The sequence below is a fragment of the Haemaphysalis longicornis genome, unplaced genomic scaffold (genome assembly GCF_048455015.1).
Source record: "Haemaphysalis longicornis isolate Haplotype H1 unplaced genomic scaffold, Haemaphysalis longicornis Haplotype H1 scaffold_2, whole genome shotgun sequence".
In the NCBI taxonomy this organism is placed as follows: Eukaryota; Metazoa; Arthropoda; class Arachnida; order Ixodida; family Ixodidae; genus Haemaphysalis; species Haemaphysalis longicornis.
In genome coordinates, this window is record NW_027526295.1 from 64,342,483 (window position 1) to 64,365,976 (window position 23,494).

At 49.4% G+C, this 23,494-nt stretch overlaps 1 pseudogene; it reads left to right on the forward strand.

The window, feature by feature from the left end:
- The first annotated feature begins 2,530 nt into the window (after positions 1-2,530).
- LOC144168011 (uncharacterized) lies at positions 2,531-22,004 on the forward strand (annotated as a pseudogene).
- The last annotated feature ends 1,490 nt before the right edge of the window (positions 22,005-23,494 follow it).

Below are 23,494 nucleotides of genomic sequence, written 5' to 3' on the forward strand. Positions count from 1 at the left end.
ACATCGCCTATCCGTCAGCCATGTCTTAGTTGAGTGTGGGTACTTCCACAAGGCAAGGAAAAAGCACTTCCGGGAACTCTACACTCACATGATTCCTCTTCATCCCTCGATGTTTTTAGCTGATCAACCCTTAATTCCAAGTAAACGCCTTTTTGCTTACCTGGGAGACATTGGCTTTTTAAACCGCATATCATACCATGTGTAACCTCGGGGCCCCTCAAAGTGGGAGGACGCTATGAGTGTCTATTTATTTTTTACATTCTTACCCTGCCATTCCCATTTCCCCAATTTTATTGCTGTTTTAAATGAGGGGCTGTATACACCCCCCACACTAACCTCTCTTAAAATCGTCACATTTACAGCACCATTTTATTAAAACATCATTTAAAATGATCAACCATTGCATTGGCGCTCTTTGGCCATCGTTGCCCTTGCGCCATAAAACAAACAGATACTACTCAAATTAATCTGTTCATGTTCTGTTAACACCGGATATACTGCATTGTGGACCAGCACCCTGCAAACGAATTCATGCCTGATGAAGGGCACAGCTTCAAAAATGTAAGATATACTAATTGTGGCCCAAGTTGCCAATTAAAATTTTCAGAAAGCTCTCGCGGGTATCTAACATCAATAATGTGTGCTTTGCTCATCTTTGCGATATTTTATTTTAGAGCACCCTAGATATTCCCTAAAGTTTGTGTACCATGCCTGTGGCCTTGCTTGTCCCTCTTACCCATTGTATGCACGGTACGATTGTATATTATATACAAAGCTTCCAGGGAGAACAGGCTCAGCCATTCACCGGTCAAAGGGGATCTGTTTCCCAGTAACTCTCAGCGTTTGCCCCTCCTCACTGTCATTACATTGCGTACCTAGCCTACACTGTCGGCCCAGAAATTTTTAGACTTCAAGCATGTAAATATATATGTTCCCAACCTGCGTAATGAGATTAACACCTTAAATCCTGCCACAACCAACTCGGAAACACTCTCAGCCTTCTCTTCACTGTGGCGTGCTGCATAATGAAGGGTCTGCCAAGCCTACTGAACAGGTTGATCGTGGCAACAGATTTGGCATCTGCTGTGGAAAAGAATGAAATGTGACTGCTGCACACTGTGGAACATAATTCCCCAACATGAATGTGCTCCCGATTTTGAGGATCAGAAAGCCAGCAAAAGGGAAAAAACTCTGAAGCGCATGTGTTAACAATGGTAATGAAAAGGGAAACTGTTTGAAGCCAGTGTTTTTGCTACTTAGTGAAGCATATGTAGTAGAGCACTGCACAGGCCGGGGCCGGCCTAAAAGCCCGGGCCCAAGCCGGCCCGGCCCGAAGTGAATTATCGGCGGGCCAGGGCCGGGACCGGGTCGGGTTCGGGCTCGACGCCGTGGGCCCAAGCTGGGCTCGGGCTTGAATTCGTCGGCCTGGCTGTCAATATTTTCGACGTGGAGTGTAGAAAAGAGCATAAAAATGAATAATCTGAGCCTATTTTTACGCGCTTCTTGATGTTAGTTGTACGCATTGTTTAAAAAAAACTGTTTTGCTAGGTCTGATGGTCACTATACTGTACCTGTCTTGACATTTCATGTACTGCATCAAGATTTTATATTTTGGTGTTTAACATACCAAACATACGATTACAACGAATGTTCAAACGGGGAAGGAATTACTTAGGCATCCTGGAGCTGCGCACCTATGTAAAAGTGTTTTAGATGTCGCACCAATCTAAATGCGGCTGCCATGGCTGGGAACCAAACTCGCGTGCTAGAGAAAAACCACCGCTTAACAACCACTGCAGGTACAATATTTCAAAGCACGTATATACTGAGGGATTCAAATGTGTAATACGAGCTATTATTACGGCGATGTGGCGTGAACTGCCGACAGTGTTAGCTAAACTGCGTGCAGTTTTAAACCCTTATTTTTCGCGTTTCAGTTCATGTCGTGCTTGTACAGACTAGATGCTCCATCTGATTGCCCGCTACGAAGACACTGGATGAAATATAATAAACAAATTTTCTTCAGCGCCTGAGACCAGGCCTAGTCACACACACGCAGGTCTCCTAGGCTTAAAAATAAATCACCGAGCTGGGCTGGGCCTGGGCTTAATACGACGGGCCCGATCCGGGCCCAGGCCAGGCTCACTCATCAAAGCTCGAGCCCGAGCCGGGCCCGGGCTCAGTGCTACAAGCCCGGGTCGGGCTCGGGCTTCACAAAGCGGGCTCGGGTCTTGAAATCATGCCCTTGCAGTGCTCTAATATGTAGGGTCTTTTGCATCATGAAGTGGATGGTTGTACATTATCCAAGCATCACACTCACTGCCACATTCACCTTGCACGCATGTGCATTGTTTCTTGGAAACAGTGTTGAAGCCATATGAGTTTGACCATAAAAGCATTAATCAGCCCTCATCTGGTGGAAATTGGCTGCAAACACAGTTCTCAGAGTCCCAAAAGCTTGAAGTTCTTTTTGAAATGCAAATTGCCAGAGCAGAGAGCGGTCTTGCAAGATAACTTTCAGTGGATATCAATGTCACGGTATGTGGCTGGCATCGTGCAGGTTCTTGAGTGCATACTGCGGTGGGGCATTCGCCAGACGGTGATGCAGGTTCACCCGTGCCGCGAACAGCAGGTGTGGTTGGACCCCATCGTGCAGGCTGAGCATGAAGAGCTGCTTCGCCAGTATGGTAACCAGATGAATGTCCTGTCTGAACATTGACTTGGTGAGACCAATTTTACTGGTTTTGAGGGTTGGGTCGCCTACACAGGCTAGCAGTAGCACCACATGGGCAATGGTTGCAGGGCGGCATGCTGCGCTGCCCTGCACTCCGGGAATGCCAGAGAGACGAGCAGACAAAGGATGGGGACATGTGAAAGACTGTGCACTGAAGACAGCATTCCTGTTCTTGCCGTAGGGCCAGTTGGAAAGCGTGCTGTGCGTGCGCTTGCCCTCGTTGGGGGCCTTTCATTATGCACAAGAAGAAGGCTTTTGTAGCCAAGAAGGCATGGCAAAGCAAATAAAAGCCAAAAAGGGCTGCTAAAAACAAGTTAAGTGCATCTCAGGCAACCGGCTATGCTGCAAAATGAGCACACATGCACCGCAGGCGGCACTGTCGCTCAGCTGTCAACAGAGGAGCGTGCTGTTAATGCCTTCTCTCAGACATGTGCTAGCTCTTTGCAAAGAGAAGATTCGTGCCCCAGAACATTGCAGTTGCAGGAGGCACGGGGCTTAGGCAGCACAGCTGTAGTCGAAAGCCCAGGGGACCATCTCGGGTCTCTGCTGCTGGCCTATAAAGTGTCCAAGCAGGTGCTTCAGCCAAGTTTGCTTCAGCCAACATGCTGAGTGAAAAGCATGTTGCACATGCACCTGCTCTAGTTGAGGGCCTTTCAGTCTGCCACAAGGAGAAGGCGTTCGCAGCAAAGCAAACAAGAGCTCAAAAGTTCCGATGTAAATGTGCCTGGCCGAGTCTGTTGCGCTGCAAAATGAGCAGCAATGCACCACGGGTGACACTGCCCATCGTGCGCCTGCACTTTTATGTGGTGTTTGGGTGCGACACATGTAACAAAAAACTGCCACTCCACCAGCAGATACGAAGGCTGATGGGAAACAAGCTGCAGTGGGCACTTAGACTAGGGAGAGCCAACATCGAAAAAGTGAAGTCCCCAGAATCTCGGACTGGGCAAAACCCCCCGCAAAACAGTGAAGACATGATAAACTCCTCCCCGCACGGGGCACCTTGAGAATTCTTGGTGAGGGTACTGGCGATACCGCGGACCCCGAGCCCCCCAACATACGCTGTGACCTACCGTGGTGATGTTTTTAAGGTGAAGGGTAGAAACCTCGAACGGTGGCCGTCGGAGCCCAGGTCAAGCTCCGGCAGATGGGCTCCCTGTCTGTTTACCAGGCAGGGAGCTCTGGGACCTCTCTCGGTATCAGGGTAACCCGAGCGAAGGAAGTACCCCCGTCCCCTGCTTTTTCCTATGCCATATGGTAAATCGAAAACCCCCCTCCAAACATGATCGGACTCTGAAAAGGGTCCGCACCGAAGCATCTTACCCACCTGTTCCTGCCATCAACTCCCCGAAACCCGACAACTAACCCCGCTTTCTGATAGTTGAATCTGTTGACAAATCCAAGCCTCTTTCTTCACAATCCGTATTCCTTGTATCGAAGTTTCTTGAAGCCATCCTTGGCAAGAGCTACAATGCTAAAAAACTAAAAACCGGTGAGGTCTTAGTTGAGGTCAACACACAGCAGCAAGCGACAACTCTCATCAGCCAAACCCGCATGGCAGATCTTGATATCAGAGTTAATGATGATGATGGTTGGTGTTTTATGGCGCAAGGCCAACGAGGGCAAAGAGTGCCAAAACGGTGGTTAGGTATGAAGGATGTAACCGTAAACGATAAAACCGTTCAACAAAACAAAAGTGAATTCAGTAAAAGACAACAAGGATGGCTGGTGTAAAAAGCCAGGTTGTGACGGTGCGTGGCATGAAATCGTGTTTAAAAGCAACTACGCGTGATAGTGACATCAAGTTTTTACACCTCGTTTCCTAAGAAACTTAAAGGTGCATTGTACAGGAATCATGGGGTCATCCCCTAAAAACAATGCTGGGTGTAATGGAATGTGTTGTCTGTAGAGGTCGGCAAAGTGTTTCTGTCGTGTTGTGTGGAGTGCTTTACATTGAAGTAGCACACGGATCACGGATAGGCCGTCTCCACACCTGCTACACAAGGGTCTTGGAGATCCCGTGAGCAGGTATGAGTGTGTTGCATGCGTGTGGCCTATCCGTAATCGAGCCAGGGTAACTTCATTGTGCCTGTTGTGTGTGTCAGTGGTGTATGCTCCGACGACTGTCTTTATAACGTGTAGTTTGTTGTCTGCCTGTTCATTCCAGTGTGCTTGCCATGTATTGCGAAGGTTTTGGCTAATGTGTGACTTAAGGTCAGTGTACGGTATTGTTGTTATGTCCACTGTGTTTGCAAGTGCAGCAGCAGCGGCCATTTGATCTGCTGTCTCGTTTCCGGTGATACCCGAGTGACCTGGCACCCAGCACACAGTCACTTCAAGACTTAATGCATATGCTGACATAATGGTTTTGTAAACTAAATGAATAACATGGTTTTTACAAAGCTGCTTATATGACAATGCACGTACTGCACTCAAGGAATCTGTAAAGATGATGGATGATGGACTTGGGAATTTTATGATGAACTATGTGCTTTAAAACCAGAAATATGCCATAGGCTTCAGCCGTAAAAATGCTGCTTTTCGAGTTTAGGGTGTTAGATACCCTAAAATCAGGTCCGTGCGCAGCACACGAAACCATACGGGCTGTTTTTGACGCGTCGCTAAAACATTCTGCACACTTGTATTTCTCTTGAAGGAACATGAAGTGCTGAAGAATTACAATTGTGGGTACTCGTTTTTTATCAATCGCTACAAACGGCAAATCGCACGACACGGGGCGAAGCTGCCACGGTGGTAAAAAGTCGGAAAGGGTTGATTTGTAGGTGTCGGAAAAGGTGATAGATAATTCTGACACTTCCTGTCTCACCCTATGTGAGAACGGAGCAGAGATAGATGGACGATTAAGAAGAAGTTAGGACATGGGTGCATCACAAACAAATGGTTTGAAAGGATGGTCGGTTATAGACGAAATTTTAAAAGCGTACAGAAGATCTATGTACAGTCGAGCACGGATATATCGAACACGGGTATATCGAATTATTGTCTATATCGAACTCATAAATTATCCCCTTGAAAATTCTGTGTAAAAGTATAGGAATTCGTACTGTCGCGACGGCGACAGAGAGATGAGAAGACACACGTCTGCACGCTACAGCGCCGTGGACCCAAACTGGGGTCCCCGCTTTATTCCACGCTCGTGCCCAGCGCGCACCGCAAGCGCGTGGTCAGCACTCGCCACTCGTGGCTCAGCCCCAGCGTCATCGTTCCTGGAGCGTGCCCGTTTGCGGCCGCAGACGACGCAAGCTGCTGGGGCGCCGCCACATAGCCCCCCCCTCTTCAGACGGAGTGTCGGCAAAACGGACAGTCTTTGCGCTGGGATGTTCACGGGTGGGGCTGCGAACGGAGGGGAGAGTGGTGGTGTTCAGGGTGGAGTGGTGGATGGTGGTGTCGAAGGCAGGCGGTTCGGCCTCGGTGAAAGCGGGCTTGAGGCGATCGATGGAAACGACAGTGTCGCGGCCGTTAACGCGAACTGTAAACGTCTTTTCGCCGCGTGAAATGACGAGATGAGGGCCGGTGTAGGGCGGTTGAAGTGGCCGGCGGGCACTGTCGACACGGATGAAAACGTATTGGCTGACAGAAAGACTTGGGTGAATAAAAGTGGGTTTTGTGGAACACGGCCGTGGCGGTTGGGGACGGATATAGCTGAAAAACCGGGTTAAATCCTTTACGTAGGATGGGCCAGGAGAGGAAGGGTTGTCTTGAGGCTGTGGAGGGACCAGGAAGTCTGCCGGTAATCGCAAAGACGTGCCGTAGACCATTTGGGATGCGGCACAACCAAGATCATCTTTGATGACAGTGCGCAATCCTAGCAGCACAAGAGGAAGGTGATCAGCCCACTGCTCAGGTGATTCGTGAGCCATCAGCGAGGCCTTGAGCTGACGATGAAACCTCTCGACCATGCCGTTGGCTTGAGGATGATAGGCCGTTGTTTTTAGGTGAGTAACACCGAGTAGGCATGTCAAGCGGCGAAAGAGTGTGGACTCAAATTGGCGGCCACGGTCTGTGATAATCTCCGACGGCACGCCAAAACGGGCGATCCACGTCGACATAAGCGTAGAAGCAACAGTCTCAGCCGTAATATCGCCGATTGGAGAAGCCTCCGGCCAGCGGGTAAAACGGTCGATCACTGTCAAGATGTAGCGGCAGCCCTTAGATGGTGGTAGTGGGCCAACAAGGTCCACGTGAATTGTGGAGAACCTTGAGTCCGGTAGTGGGAAAGTAGCCAGAGGCGATGTGGTATGCCGAGAGACCTTGCATTGTTGGCAGGCGAGGCAGGAACGGGCCCAGGCGCGTACGTCAGTATTCATGCCCGGCCAGACGTATCTCTCGGCAATCAAGCGCCGTGAGGCACGAACTCCAGGATGAGAGAGACGGTGAATAGAGTTGAAGGCAATGCGCCTGAGAGACGCAGGAAGGTACGGCCGTCTGCGGCCTGAGACCGGGTCAATGTCGCAAACGATGCTGATTCCCGAATCAGGGCATAGAATGTCCTCGAGTTGCAGAGAGGAGCTGTTTGAAGAACGTAGAGTTCGGAGCTCCTCGTCATCGCTTTGGGCTTGGGCCAACTCCTGAGAAGTGAAACCGGAGCGCTGTATGGCGGAAATACGGCTAAGGGCGTCGGCTGGAATGTTGTTAACTCCCTTGACATGCCGAATGTCCGTCGTGAACTCTGCAAGATAAGCCAAATGTCGCGTCTCTCGGGGAGAATATGTAGTCTTCGATGACTTGAAAGCGTTCGTAAGAGGCTTGTGATCGGTGAAGATCACGAAGCTGCGGCCTTCGAGGAAAAAGCGGAAATGCTTCACAGCGAGGTATGCCGCCAGAAGTTCCCGTCCGAAAGTGCTGTACCGTTGCTCAGTGGGAGAAAGCTTCTTCGAAAAGAAACCGAGCGGGTGCCAGCTGCCGCGGATGTGCTGCTGAAGTACACCTCCAATCGCACAGTGGGAAGCATCTACCATCAGGCTTGTGGGAGCGTTGTGGCGCGGGTGCACGAGGAGGGTAGAAGAGGCCAGGCGCTCCTTGATGGTAGTGAATGCGCGATCAGCGGCTTCAGACCATTCAAGACTGCACTCGGGAGACTTGGGAGTTTGAAGGAAAGTTTCGAGAGGTTGAACAATGGCCGCACATTCCGGGATGAACCGTCGGTAATAATTCACCAGCCCTAGGAAACGGCGCAGTTGGCGCAAGGACTCAGGTCGGGGAAAGTCGACTATGGCCTTCACTTTGTCTGGCAGAGGGCGAATTCCATTGCAGTCAACGAAATGACCGAGAAACTCCAACGACGGCAACCCGAACGCACACTTGTCGCTATTAAGGATGAGGCCATGCTCTGCTAGGCGTTCGAAAACTATCCGCAGATGGTGCAGGTGCTCAGATAGCGATGAACTGGCTACAAGAACGTCATCTATGTAGGCGAAAACAAAAGGTAGACCACGGAGGACGACATCTATGAAGCGCTGAAAAGTCTGAGCTGCGTTGCGTAACCCGAAAGGCATCCGAGTGAATTCGAAGAGGCCAAACGGTGTAATGATGGCAGTTTTCTTGACGTCATCCGGGGCTACGGGGATTTGGTGGTAGGCTTTTTGGAGGTCAAGCTTTGAAAAGATGGTACATCCACTGAGGTTATTGGTGAAGTCCTGTATATTAGGTAGGGGGTACCTGTCGGGTACAGTGGCCACGTTCAAGGAGCGGTAATCACCACAGGGTCGCCAGTCTCCTGATTTCTTCGGGACCATGTGTAACGACGAGGACCAGTTGCTCGATGACGGGCGAGCAATGCCGATTTCAACCATGTGGTGAAATTCCTGTTCCGCGATTTTATGTTTCTCTGGAGCCAGTCGACGCGCCACGGCGTGCGTAGGTGGACCGGTGGTGATGATCTGATGAACGACGTCGTGCTTCACTGGCTTTGTCCAGTCTGGAGGGGCAGTCAGGGAAGGAAACTCGTTCAGCAATTCCCGGTACGGAGAAGGTAGGTCGCTAAGAAGCGTGAATGCGAACGGATGGACTGGAGACGATTTGCCGATGACAGAAAGGCCGGTTGTGGCGTCCAGGATTCTTTTTCGGGCCATGTCAACCAGGAGGCCGAAGTGCGAAAGGAAATCGGCTCCTAGAATGGCGTGACTCACGTTGGCCACGAGGAAAATCCAGCGGAACGCACGGCGTAGGCCGATGTTTACCATCAGGGATTTTTTTCGGTACACGGGAATGCTGGACTTGTTAATAGCTTGGAGATGACACAGTGGTGCTTGAGTGCGGTCACAGGAATTAGCGGGGAGCACACTCACTTCAGCACCAGTGTCAACTAGGAAACGTTGACCACTGGTTGCATCTGTGATGTAGAAAAGGCGACTGTCGCTGGCTTGGGAATCGGTCGCCGCCGTTAACGATCCCTCGTCCCGTTTCCCGGCCAGCCGCAAGGACGGGTGCAACGTTGCGCCGCTGCACCGAAGCGGCGATGGTACCAGCACAATGAATCAGGGTGTGGAGGTGGCTGGCGCGTTGTGCCTTCCTGGCGAAATACTTGCGGAGACGGGGTACGGCGAGAAGGGCAAAACCGGCGAGCTCGAGGGTTGCGAGGCGGCGGCGAGCTGTAACCAGCCGAGGCGACAAGCTCCTCCAAGTTTTGCATGCGCTCTCGGAGCGCGGCGAGGTCGTCGGATAGCGGTGAGGGCAAAGGAGTAGCAGGCGCCGCCACGGTGGTATGGCCGGAAGATTGAGCGGATGCCACCGTGGACAAAGGCGGGTGCAACGTGGCGACTTCCATTATCTTGTCAGCATGCGCGGCCAACGCGGATAAGGGAAGGTCAGAAGCAGTCGCGAGGATCATCTGCACAGAAGAGGGGAGCCGTCGCAGGAAAAGTTCCTTCAACAAACGGGAGTCCGTGGCAGAAGGTGCGTCGCCGAGCAGGGTTTGCAGTTCGTGAAGGAGCTGCGAAGGTCGACGGTCACCCAACTCCTCTGCAGAAAGCAGCCCCTGGAAACGCTGCCGTTCCGAAGGGCTCGTGCGGCTCAAGATGGCAGCCTTCAACGTGTCGTAAGGGTTCGTGGTAGGCGGGTTGGCAATGATGTCACGAACCTCAACCGCGATCTCAATAGGCAGTGACTGTTGTAGATGGTTGAAGCGGGTCTCTTGCGACGTGATGTGACTCACTCGGAAGCTTGCCTCGGCCTGAAGGAACCACACGTCGGGGTGCTTAGCGCTGAAGGCGGGCAAACGGCAAGCGACGGCGGAGATGCCAGGTGAAGAGGCAGCGGAGCACACAGAAGGACCGCTGGCGTCGCGGGGAGGGTCCATTCTGAGTACGTGGCTCCGCTGCAACGTCCGGGTCACCAATGTCGCGACGGCGACAGAGAGATGAGAAGACACACGTCTGCACGCTACAGCGCCGTGGACCCAAACTGGGGTCCCCGCTTTATTCCACGCTCGTGCCCAGCGCGCACCGCAAGCGCGTGGTCAGCACTCGCCACTCGTGGCTCAGCCCCAGCGTCATCGTTCCTGGAGCGTGCCCGTTTGCGGCCGCAGACGACGCAAGCTGCTGGGGCGCCGCCACAGTACGTTTATATCGAACCGTATTTTCCCCTACATTTTGTATATCTAACGCCGCGCGAGCTGGAAGGTGCTCTTCGGCAGTCGCTGCACCCCCGATTGAGGTTGAGTAGGACGTGGAGGAATGCGCGGGTATGGCGAAGACTGGCTCGCGGAACTAATCCCCCCTACCGGAACGAATTTGCGCTTGCCCAGTCGGGCCCCGCTACCGTAGGTATGCCCCGTCTGCGCACGTCCTTTTTTTTGCGGCTGCGTACGTTCCCTGGCTTGCCGAAAAAGTGTTTTTTTTCCCTCTCTCTCTGGGTCTGTCTTCCCCCGATGTCGACTCGGGAAAGGGAAGAGGGAACGAAGGCACTGGCGGCCTACTCCTTCTTTTGCATTTTGCTGCTGTTGCTGCTGTTTGGCGAGTTGTCTCGCACCTTTCGGAGATCACTGTTTCTCTCGGAGATGACAATCGCAAGCGCTTTGTTGGAGTCCGTTCAGAGAGCCTTGGAATTGTTACCTTCAAAGTTCTTGTGGTACGTGCACGCTGTTCGTTTGCGTGTGTGCTATGCATGGTGTGCGAAGGCGCAGCGTACTGCTGGAATTTTCTAGTTGTGCAGCCTCGAGAAGATCGAGACCAGCGTCTTTAATTTCAGTTCCATGACGAAGAAGCAGGCCAAGATCAGCGATTTTTTTTTTCACGGAAATAAAGCGTCCTGTTGCGTCGTGAGTGCGGAATTAGTTGTCATTCTTGAATGCGACGATCGCTAAGTGATAGTCCGCCGTAGGTGAGGTCTCAGAGCCGATATTTTTTATATCGAATTTTTCATATATCGAACTATTTCGCGACCCCCTTGGAGTTCGATATATCCGTGTTCGACTGCATGTTCGCTGATGATCTAGGGACCATTTATTGCACTCAACGTATAGGCTTTGTACGGGGCTTGTACGGAAAGCGCCCGACGCGAGGCGGAGGCCCAAGTGAAGCAAAATGAAGCACTGGGTCTAGCATTTTCAGCGCTGTTTTGGTTGCTGATCCATAAACCACGCTCCCATAGTCCAAGCGGGACCCCACCAAGCTTGTGAAGACACGTAAGAGGAGTTGCTTGTCCACGCCATAGGAGTGGTGTGAAAGGACCTTAAGTATGTTTATTGCTTTGATGCATTTATGTTTTAGTTGTGTGATGTGAGGGATGAATGTTAGTTTCTCGTCTAATACGACGCCTAGAAATTTGTGTTCCTTTTTTACAGGAATCAAGTCACCATTCAATTTAATTTCAGGGTCGGGTTGGATACCGCGCCTCCTTGAGAACACGACGCATGTACTCTCCAGGATTAATCCTAAAACCGTTTTGATCAGCCCAGCGAGCAAGCTTGTTTGCCCCAAGCTGGATCTGTCGTTCACATATGCACATATTACACGATTTAAATGATATTTGTATGTCGTCCACATACATCGAACAGGAGATTGTTGGCGGCAATGCCTTCCGAACTGAATTCATTTTGACTATAAACAAAGTGCAGCTCAAAACACCACCTTGAGGCACGCCATTCTCCTGCACGTGAACGTTTGAGAGTGCCGAACCAACTCTGACACGAAATGTTCGTAAAGATAGGTAGCTGGACAGAGTGTTCAGCATGTTACCAGATATACCAAAGGAGTTGAGGTCTCTAAGAATGCCATAGCACCATGTAGTATCATATGCCTTTTCAATATCAAAGAACACGGTCATGCAATACTGCTTATGAAGATAGGCATCTTTAATGTAAGATTCTAGCGCTACTAGTTGGTCATTTGTAGACCGCCCCGCCCTGAAGCCCGCCTGGCAGCTCTCGAGAAGACCATTGTACTCACGAAAGTCACCCCCCACCGCAGCCTCAACAGCTCCCAGGGTGTGATATCTGAGTCAGATCTCCTGAGACAGAGACCGATCTGCTCGAAGGCCTAAAAGACCAAGCCGTGGTAGCAGTAAGCCACATCGTCATTAGGAGAGATAACAAAGAAATAGCCACCAAACATCTGATTCTGACTTTCAACCGCTGCACACTGCCCGAGCCTGTCACCGCAGGTTTCATCCGTTGTTCTGTCCGGCCATACATCCCGATCCCGCGGCGGTGTTTCAAGTGCCAGAAGTTCGGGCATGGTACCAACTCCTGTCGTGGCAGAACAACATGTGCCAAATGTGGCCACCCCGCACGGGGCACCTTGAGCAATCTTGGTGACGGTACTGGCGATACCGCGGACCCCGAGCCCCCAAACATAAGCTGGATCCAACCGTGGCGATGTGTTTATAGGTGGAGGGTTAGAAACCACGAACGGTGGCCGTCGGAGCCCAGGTCAAGCTCCAGCGGATGGGCTCCCTGTCTGTCTACCAGGCAGGGAGCTCCGGGACCTCTTTGGCTACCAGGGTAAGGTCAAAGAAGAAAGTACCCCAGTCTCCCTGCTTTTATACTATGCTATATGGCATTTTCAAACCCCCCCCAAACGTGATCGGCCCCCGAAAAGGGGCCGCACCGAAGTTTCTTTTCCACCACTTCCTAACTTGAGTCCTCCGAAACCGAACAACTATCCTCGCTTCATCGTGATGGAATCTGTAGACCAATCAAAACCTCTGGCTTCACAGTCTGTATTTCTCATTTCAAAGTTTCTTGACGGTATTGTTGGAGGGTCGTATAAGGCCAAAAAACAACGAACCGGTGAAATTGTTGTCGAGGTCAGTAGCCAGGATCAGGCCAATAAACTTCTTGCTCAAACCAGCATCGCCGATCTGCCAATCCGAGTCACGCCCCACCGCAGCTTAAACAGCTCCCAGGGCGTGATTTCCGAGTATGACCTGCTAAATGAATCTGAAGCTGACCTGCTGGAGGGCCTTCGTAGTCAGGGCGTAACAGCGGTCAGGCGCATAACCATCCGCAGAGACGATAAACAAATACCGACAAAGCACCTCATCCTAACCTTTGACAAGTTCATCCTTCCAGAATTCATCAACGCAGGTTACATCCGATGTTCAGTCCGGCCGTACATCCCGAACCCGCGGCGCTTTTTCAAGTGCCAACGGTTCGGGCACGGCACAAACTCCTGTCGCGGCCGACTTACCTGTGCAAAATGCGCCCAGCACGACCACCCGTCTGACAACTGTAACGCTCAACAACTTCTTTGCGTAAACTGCCAGGGCCCACATGCGGCCTACTCCAGAAAATGTGAAAAGTTCCAGTTAGAAAAGAAAATCATTAACATCAAGGTCACTGAAAACATCACCTTCCCAGAGGCGCGGAAGAGGTTCGCCTCTTTCCCTCTGGGGAGGTACGCCGACGCAGCTCGCCGGGGGGCGGAGCGACGTGTGGTTTCTGCGGGGACCCAGTACCGCGAGTCGGACTTGGTCCCGCCCCTGCCCCCCCCCCTGGGTTGCCTCGGGCAGCCCAACCCGCCTCCGCACCGCTCGCTGAGCCAGCAGCGGCTGTGGGGGCAACCACGTCTGGTGGAAGCGATGCTGCATCCTCCACTTCCACTCCAGCGTCCCAAGCCACAGGCGAGGGCGCAGAGGAGATGGACTTCGGGGAGCCAGCGGCAGCTCCCACCCCCACCGCACCGCCTGTGCCATCCGAGGCGTTCCTGAACCCCTCGGTGGTTGCGGGCAAGGAAAAGCGCGCCCCAAAGGGTTCGCGGTCCAAGGAGCCTGATCCCTCAGGCGCTCCGAGGACATCCGAGGATGAAATGGACGTCGGTCCGTTCTTGTCTGCGGTGCACCGCAAGGAACGCGTCCCGACGCCAAAGCCTCCCGACAAGCCAAAAAAGACAAGCCAAAAGACCAAAAGAGAAGAAGGGTAAAGACCCTTCTTCTCCTGCCAGTTATAGACCTATCGCCCTCACAAGCTGCCTGGGCAAGCTTCTCGAGAAGATGATCAACAGGAGACTCGTGTACTTTCTTGAGTACAATGGTCTTCTCGAGAGTTGCCAGGCGGGCTTCAGGGCGGGGCGGTCTACAAATGACCAACTAGTAGCGCTAGAATCTTACATTAAAGATGCCTATCTTCATAAGCAGTATTGCATGACCGTGTTCTTTGATATTGAAAAGGCATATGATACTACATGGCGCTATGGCATCCTTAGAGACCTCAAATCCTTTGGTATATCTGGTAACATGCTGAACACTCTGTCCAGCTACCTATCTTTACGAACATTTCGTGTCAGAGTTGGTTCGGCACTCTCAAACGTTCACGTGCAGGAGAATGGCGTGCCTCAAGGTGGTGTTTTGAGCTGCACTTTGTTTATAGTCAAAATGAATTCAGTTCGGAAGGCATTGCCACCAACAATCTCCTGTTCGATGTATGTGGACGACATACAAATATCATTTAAATCGTGTAATATGTCCATATGTGAACGACAGATCCAGCTTGGGGCAAACAAGCTTGCTCGCTGGGCAGATCAAAACGGTTTTAGGGTTAATCCTGGAAAGAGTACCTGCGTCGTTTTCTCAAGGAGGCGCGGTATCCAACCCGACCCTGAAATTAAATTGAATGGTGACTTGATTCCTGTAAAAAAGGAACACAAATTTCTAGGCGTCGTATTAGATGAGAAACTAACATTCATCCCTCACATCACACAACTAAAACATAAATGCATCAAAGCAATAAACATACTTAAGGTCCTTTCACACCACTCCTATGGCGCGGACAAGCAACTCCTCTTACGTGTCTTCACAAGCTTGGTGGGGTCCCGCTTGGACTATGGGAGCGTGGTTTATGGGTCAGCAACAAAAACAGCGCTGAAAATGCTAGACCCAGTACTTCACTTAGGCCTCCGCCTCGCGTCGGGCGCTTTCCGTACAAGCCCCGTACAAAGCCTATACGTCGAGTGCGATAAATGGTCCCTAGATCATCAGCGAACATACATAGATCTTCTGTACGCTTTTAAAATTTCGTCTATAACCGACCATCCTTTCAAACCATTTATTTGTGATGCACCCATGTCCCAACTTCTTCTTAATCGTCCATCTATCTCTGCTCCGTTCTCACATAGGGTGAGACAGGAAGTGTCAGAATTATCTATCACCTTTTCAGACACCTACAAATCAACCCTTTCCGAATTTTTACCACCGTGGCAGCTTCGCCCCGTGTCGTGCGATTTGTCGTTTGTAGCAATTGACAAAAAACGAGTACCCACAATTGTAATTCTTCAGCGCTTCATGTTCCTTCAAGAGAAATACAAGTGTGCAGAATTTTTTAGCGACGCGTCAAAAACAGCCCGTATGGATTCGTGTGCTGCGCACGGACCTGATTTTAGGGTATCTAACACCCTAAACTCGAAAAGCAGCATTTTTACGGCTGAAGCCTATGGCATATTTCTGGTTTTAAAGCACATAGTTCATCATAAAATTCCCAAGTCCATCATCTTTACAGATTCCTTGAGTGCAATACGTGCATTGTCATCTAAGCAGCTTTGTAAAAACCATGTTATTCATTTAGTTTACAAAACCATTATGTCAGCATATGCATTAAGTCTTCAAGTGTCCGTATGCTGGGTGCCAGGTCACTCGGGTATCACCGGAAACAAGACAGCAGATCAAATGGCCGCTGCTGCTGCACTTGCAAACAGAGTGGACATAACAACAATACCGTACACTCACCTTAAGTCACTCATTAGACAGCACCTTCGCAATACATGGCAAGCACACTGGAATGAACAGGCAGACAACAAACTACACGTTATAAAGACAGTCGTGGGAGCATACACCACTGACACACACAACAGGCACAATGAAGTTACCCTGGCTCGATTACGGATAGGCCACACGCATGCAACACACTCATACCTGCTCACGGGATCTCCAAGACCCTTGTGTAGCAGGTGTGGAGATGGCCTATCCGTGATCCATGTGCTACTTCAATGTAAAGTACTCCACACAACACGACAGAAACACTTCGCCGACCTCTACAGACAACACATTCCACTACACCCAGCATTGTTTTTAGGGGATGACCCCATGATTCCTGTACAACGCACCTTTAAGTTTCTTAGTGACATCAAGTTTTTACACCTCGTTTCCTATCACGCGTAGTTGCTTTTAAACGCGATTTCATGCCACGCACAATCACAACCTGGCCTTTTACACCAGCCATCCTCATTGTCTTTTACTGAATTCACTTGTTTTTTTGTTGAACGGTTTTAGCGTTTACGGTTACATCCTTCATACCTAACCACCGTTTTGGCGCTCTTTGCCCTCGTCGGCCTTGCGCCATAAAACACCAAACATCATCATCATCAAATGTGGCCAGCAGGATCATCTATCCGACAACTGCACTGCAATCAACCTTACCTGCCCGAATTGCCAGGGTCCACATGCAGCATACTCTCGCGCTTGTGAAAAGTTTCAACTAGAGAAAAAAATCATTAACATAAAGGTAACAGAAAACATCACCTTCCCGGAGGCGCGAAAGAGGTTCGCCTCTTTCCCCCTGGGGAGGTACCGACGCAGCTCGTCGGGGGGCGGAGCGGCGTCTGGTCTCGGCGGGGACCCAGTACCGCGAGTCGGACTTGGTCCCGCCCCCGCCCCCCCTGGGTTGCCTCAGGCAGCCGAACCCACCTCCGCACCGCTCGCTGAGCCAGCAGCGGCTGGGGCCGCAACCACGGCTGGGTCGTGCCGTTCTTGCCTGCGGTGCACCGCAAGGAACGCGTCCCGACGCCAAAGCCTCCCGACAAGCCAAAAAAGGCGAGAGTCACAGCCCCGAAAGACGACACATAAACAAACACACACACTCCAGTAGCTCTCACACTAAATAATGGGAAGAGAAAACATAATTCAATGGAACTGTAGAGGCCTTAAAAATCTTGACGATGTGTATGAAATACTCCATGCTAATCAGCCAAGTGTAATGTGTGTTCAGGAAACACATTTGAATTCCAAGCACACAAATTTCTTGAATAGTTACATGGTCTTCAGAAAGGACAGGGATGGCTGCACACACTCTTCTGGCGGTGTGGCCATAATCGTCCGGAAATCCTTAGCATGCCACCCTGTCACTTTAAACACTATCCTTGAGGCTGTAGCAATACGCTTAATAATATTTAATAGGTTGATAACGGTATGCTCCATATACATTCCTCCTGATGTTACACTTTCGAGCTCTGACATCGAGGCGCTGGTTGACCAGCTGCCCGAACCATACATTCTAACAGGCGACCTTAATGCTCACAATTCTCTTTGGGGCTCTTCTCGTACGGATGCCCAGGATCGCCTGATAGAGAGGTTTCTCACATCCTCTGGAGCATGCCTTTTCAACAATAAACAGCCTACATATCATAACATAGGACACAACACATACTCATGTCTGTACTTGGCTATTGGCTCCGCAGTTCTCTTTCCTCTTCTCGAGTGGGGTGTGGGAACTGATCCATATGGCAGTGACCACTTCCCCACCTCACTTACATACATAGTAAAGGCCCATGCAGTCCATCTTCCCATAATAGGTTCAATGAAAGACGAGCTAACTGGAATACATTTACAGAGACATCCAAACTACACCACACATCCATAGGACACCTACACGTTGAAGAATCTACCCAACTCCTCACGGCGCACATCCTCGACGCCGCCGAAAAGTCTATTCCCCACGCCTCTGGTGCCCCGCGCAAGCAGCGGAGGCCGTGGTGGAATGAGGACTGTAGGCGGCCGCAAGAGGCCCAGAAAAAGGCGTGGGGTATCCTTCGTCGGTACCCCACGTCGGGAAAGCTCCTCTTGTTCAAACGGGCCAAGGCGTTAGGAAAACGTGTGCGCCGTGAGGCAAAACGAGAGAGTTGGCGTACATTCATAACATCAATAAACTCCTACACAGACACAAGGAAAGTATGGACACAAATACGCAAACTCAAGGGACAACAAACACACAGCCTGCCTCTGGTCAGCACTACAGGGGAGACACTCGAAGACCAGGCTGACACACTCGCACAACACTTCCAACACGTGTCCAGTTCAGACAGTACACAAACACTTTCCTGAAACTTAAAGCCTGTTGTGAAAAGAAGTCCCGACGCGACAACAACAAATCACAGACTTCTTACAACTCCCTGTTTTCACTACATGAACTGAGGGCTGCTCTGAGCACGTGTAAACCCTCAGCTCCAGGCCCAGACAACATTACATACACAATGATACAACACCTACACGCAGACACACTTGAAACACTTCTACATCTATATAATAAAATATGGCTTTCGGGGCGCATTCCACACTCTTGGAGGGAGGCCATTGTAGTGGCTTTCTTGAAGGAGGGAAAGGACCCGTCGTCGCCCTCAAGTTATCGTCCAATAGCCCTGACGAGCTGCCTGTGCAAGCTCTTCGAGAAGATGATCAATCGCAGGCTTGTGTACTTCCTTTAGTACAATGGTCTTCTCGAGAGCTGCCAGGCAGGCTTTAGAGTGGGGCGATCGACAAACGATCAACTGGTTGCACTTGACTCATACATCAAGAATGCGTTTGTGCATAAGCAGTACTGCTTAACTGTCTTTTTCGACCTCGAGAAGGCCTACGACACCGCTTGGCGTTATGGGATCCTTAGTGACCTCAGGTCATTCGGTGTTTCGGGTAATATATTGAAAACCCTTGCTAGCTATTTGTCGGAGAGAACGTTCAGAGGAAGAGTTGGTTGTGCACTCTCAAAGGTTCACGTCCAAGAAAACGGCGTGCCGCAAGGTGGCGTGTTGAGTTGCACTCTCTTCATAGTAAAGATGAACTCTCTTGGGAAGGCACTGCCGCCAACAATCTCTTATTCCATGTATGTAGACGACGTGCAAATATCTTTTAAATCATGTAATATGTCAATATGCGAACGTCAAGTCCAGCTCGGTGTCAAGAAGCTTGCCGGCTGGGCAGACAGGAATGGGTTTAAATTGAATTCTGCAAAACGATCCTGCGTTGTGTTCTCCAGGAAGCGCGGGGTCGATCCGGACCCAGACATTACCCTCAATGGCGCGTCGCTTCCTGTGAACAAGGAGCACAAGTTCTTAGGTGGTGTGTTTGACGAGAAACTCACATTCATTCCACAATCAAGGAACTTAAACATAAATGTCTGAAAACAATGAATATACTTAAGGTTCTCTCCCATCAATCATATGGATCCAACAAAGAACTACTACTACGGCTTTATACTGCTTTGTTTGGGTCTCGTTTAGACTATGGCAGTGTGGTGTATGGGTCGGCGACTAAAACAGCGTTGCGAATGCTCGACCCAGTGCTACACGTGGGGCTACGGCTTGCGTCGGGTGCTTTTCGCACTAGCCCTGTTGAGAGTCTGTATGCCGAGTTTAATAAGTGGAGCCTTGAGAACCAACGGACGTACATGGACTTACTTTATGCTTTTAAAATTTCATCGCTGAATAACCATCCTTTTTATCCTGTCTTTAACGACACATCGACATCTGAGCCTCGGATCTGACCGCTTCGTTTTTAGACGTGTACAGATCATCGTTTTCAGACATTTTACCTCCTTGGAAAGTTCGTCCTGTTTCCTCCGACCTTTCTTTTATGAAACTTGACAAAAATCGTGTACCGCGAGCTGCTCTACTGCAGCACTTTCTGTCTCTGCAGTTTAAATACCCACTTGCACAATTTTACAGTGACGCGTCTAAAACCTCCATTATGGTGTCCTGCGCTGCTCATGGTCTGAATTTCAGTGCAGCCAGAACCATGAGCATCCACTCAACAATTTTCTCAGTAGAAGCATATGGAATTTTATTGATTGTACGACACATACTTGAAAATCAAATTCCAAAGTCTATCATCTACACAGATTCCTTGAGTGTTGTTCGCGCACTGTCATCGCATACACCCCCCAAAAACCACATAGTTAATCTTGTATTTAAATCTATCATGTCTGTGTATGCGCAGAAGCATCAGCTGCTCCTCTGCTGGGTCCCAGGACACGCTGGGATCGCTGGAAACGAGTTGGCAGACGAGAGGGCAGCTGCTGCTGCACTCAGGAACACTGTAGACATAACAACCGTACCCTACACAGACCTCAAGCCACACATAAGACAACACTTGCGTAGAACATGGCAAACACACTGGAGTGAACAGACAGATAACAAGTTACACGCTATAAAACCACGCTTGGGACCATACACCACTGACACACGCAACAGACACACAGAAGTCGCCTTGGGTAGGCTGCGGATAGGGCACACCCATGCAACTCACTCGTATCTGCTGACGGGATCTTCTAGACCCCAGTGCAGCAGGTGCGGAGAGGCCCTATCCGTAGTGCACATACTAATTACATGCAAGGCACTTCACACAACACGACACAAACACTTCAGAGAACTCTACAGACAACATATTCCCCTACATCCATCGTTTTTCCTAGGTGATGATGCCATTGTTTCCGTGAAACGTGTGTTTGAGTATTTGTCCGACGTCAAGTTTTTAAACCTCATTTCCTATCACGCATCATGAAATCTGGCCCTATACACCAGCCATGCTCATTGTCGTTTTGTGATTTTACTTTTGTTTTTGCTGAGTTTACTTAGTGTTTAAGGTTTCACCCCTCATATATGACTATTGTTTTGGCGCTCTTTGCCCCATTTGGCCTTGCGCCATAAACATCCAACCATCATCATAAACTCCTGCTGCAAGCCCTGTGCTAGCAGCTCTGGTCTAACAGCAGCTGAGGTGGGCCTTTCACAGAACAGCCATAAGCGGGCTATACACTTAAATGGCACTGCAAACTGCAGAGTGTCTACATTCAAGTCTATTGCAACAGGGGGAGGGCATATAAGCAATGGCTGTTTGTTCAATACCTCAAGAATTTTAGGTCAGTTTTGCAAAGTTGCAAAAGGACGGGTCTTCTGCAATGCGTATTGCTAGGTCAGAAAAGAATCCTTTCTGCACTGGCATTCCCGGTGAGCCATTTCCATATTTTCGGGTTCATTTTCCTTAATGTCATGCAGGAAAACATGTGGTAAAAGGGAAGAATATTCGCCCGAAGCAGCACTACAATGCACAATGCCGCAGTGTTAAACTCACTCTTCTTTTCCGTGGCCCTCCTCAGTCATGTTATGAGCTTGTCAACTAGATGGAGGCTCATAATCATGAAACAAGTCCTGAGGTCTGCATGTAGTACTCATGAAACAGGGCCTTGTCAAATAGTGGCGGATTAGATAATGTAGTTCTTTTATATGCCAAGCCAAAAGACACCAAAGAAGCCGTTTACAAAGAAACAGGGCTTCGTATTACGTCACAGGATATAAGAAATAGAAGGCATAAATGTACAGGCAAAGAGAAGATTAAGGACAGCCAGACGGCCGGGCACTGAAGGCTAATGCAGGAAACGTGGACCGGATACACGACGCTGTGATGGCTACCTACAACCACTTAAGCTCAACAGATGAGTGCCCGAACCATGGCTTATGCCCGAGTGGCCCCAGTCCATGGTGCACGCACAACGCCTCCATCGGAAATGCAGAGAATCACTTCTTTTAGAGCATTGGGAAGGACTAGATGGCTGGAGGTTTCATGTTGAAAGGAGACATGTGACGACCTGTCATTTTTATTGCTTCAGTCAGAGCACATGAGACAGCTCACAGAGAAATACCCTGAGGTCCTGTTTTTCGATGGAACTTATAAAATTAACTCTGAGGGATATGTTCTGCACTCAATTCTTTGTCAGGACCCGACTGGTCATGGCCGGTTTATCTGCTATGCATTTGTTGAGTGAGAAACTTAATCAGCCTTGGAAAAATTTTGTGAATTAAACCCTAATGAAATGAATATACTCTCCGAGCTGCTGCCCAGTTGTAAAATCCTCGTGTGCACTTGTCATATTCTAAAGTATTTGCAAATGAAAGTCGGTCTTGTTTTAATACCTTAGATAAGGATGAAGTAAACAAGATCATTAACTCTTTAGTATTTGCACGTGATATTGCTGATGATAAGAAAATGGTGGATCGTAAAAAATAGTTCCAGCATGACGATGGGCTTATGCAATATTATCTAAAGAATTGGCACGGCTGCAGAAACATGTGGGTGCACGCCTACCGTGCCAATTTTTTCAGCTTTGGCAACAACACTAATAACAGAATGGAGAGCCACAACCAAAAACTCAAAAAATTCATGCATCGCCAGATGCATATTACGCAGTGAAAGCTCTAATCAAGTATGTGAACGATGACATTCTCTCTTTTAGCTTCTCCGAATTTCTAGAAACGAAAGTTGGCATTGATACTGTCAAGGTGCATAGCTTCCATCTGGAGGTATCAGCAGTTTGTACAGAGTATGCAAGCAAGTTATTTTATAAGGAGTTTGAGATGTATCAGAAAAATCCTGGAAAATGTAGCATATCTGGGGGTCAACGTGTTAGTGGGCTAAAGAACTTGCATACTGTTTCTCTTAGCACCACCACTTGTACTTGCACATTTCACAACCAGTACGGGCTTCCTTGTAGGCATATAGTCGCTGTTAGGTTTGAACTGACAAAAAAAGCTTTTTAATATCAGTTGTGCGCAAGAGTGGTGGCTAAAATCTGGCTTTTTTAAAACTTAGCACAAATGCCACAGAATGTAGTGAAAAAAGTGACAGTAAAACTGCAAAGGCAAAAACATTTTTAAATGCTGTAGGTGCTAGGTATAAATATGCATTAGCACACCTTATTGAGCTATCAAAAGCGCCAGCAAATACCATTGCAGATGTAGCCAAGGAGTGGTTCATGAAATGCTTAAAGAGTGCAACAATTTCTTTCATAATCTGGTAACTTATCCTAGAAATAAACTGCCCCTTGCGAGTAAAGTGAAACGCCAGTTAACGACTGCCCAAAAATGTGTGAAGCGCAAGGCCCTCAATTGCTGTAAATAATTTTCTTGATTCAGCGTGTGAAAATAGCACGCTACTACTGCAGCCTGTGCATCCTCATATTCTTGAACATGATTACTGTAAAATAATAGATGTAGCAGGTATAGATTGCGCCTAAACTACAAATGATAAAAGAAAATTTTGAAATGCTGCAGCTCTTGTAGATGTAAATACCACTCCTGCCATACAGGAACAGTGAGTGCTAAACATACCACTTGTAAAATCAGAACGAGGTAGGCCACGAAAGATAAAGACCACTGTAAGCATTAGCAGATCCAGTAAAAGGGAAAAAATTTTGAGCGCCTTTATCAGCCACATCAGAATTCAGCCACAGTCCCCTCCTGTGGTACAGTCATGGACAATTCAAAT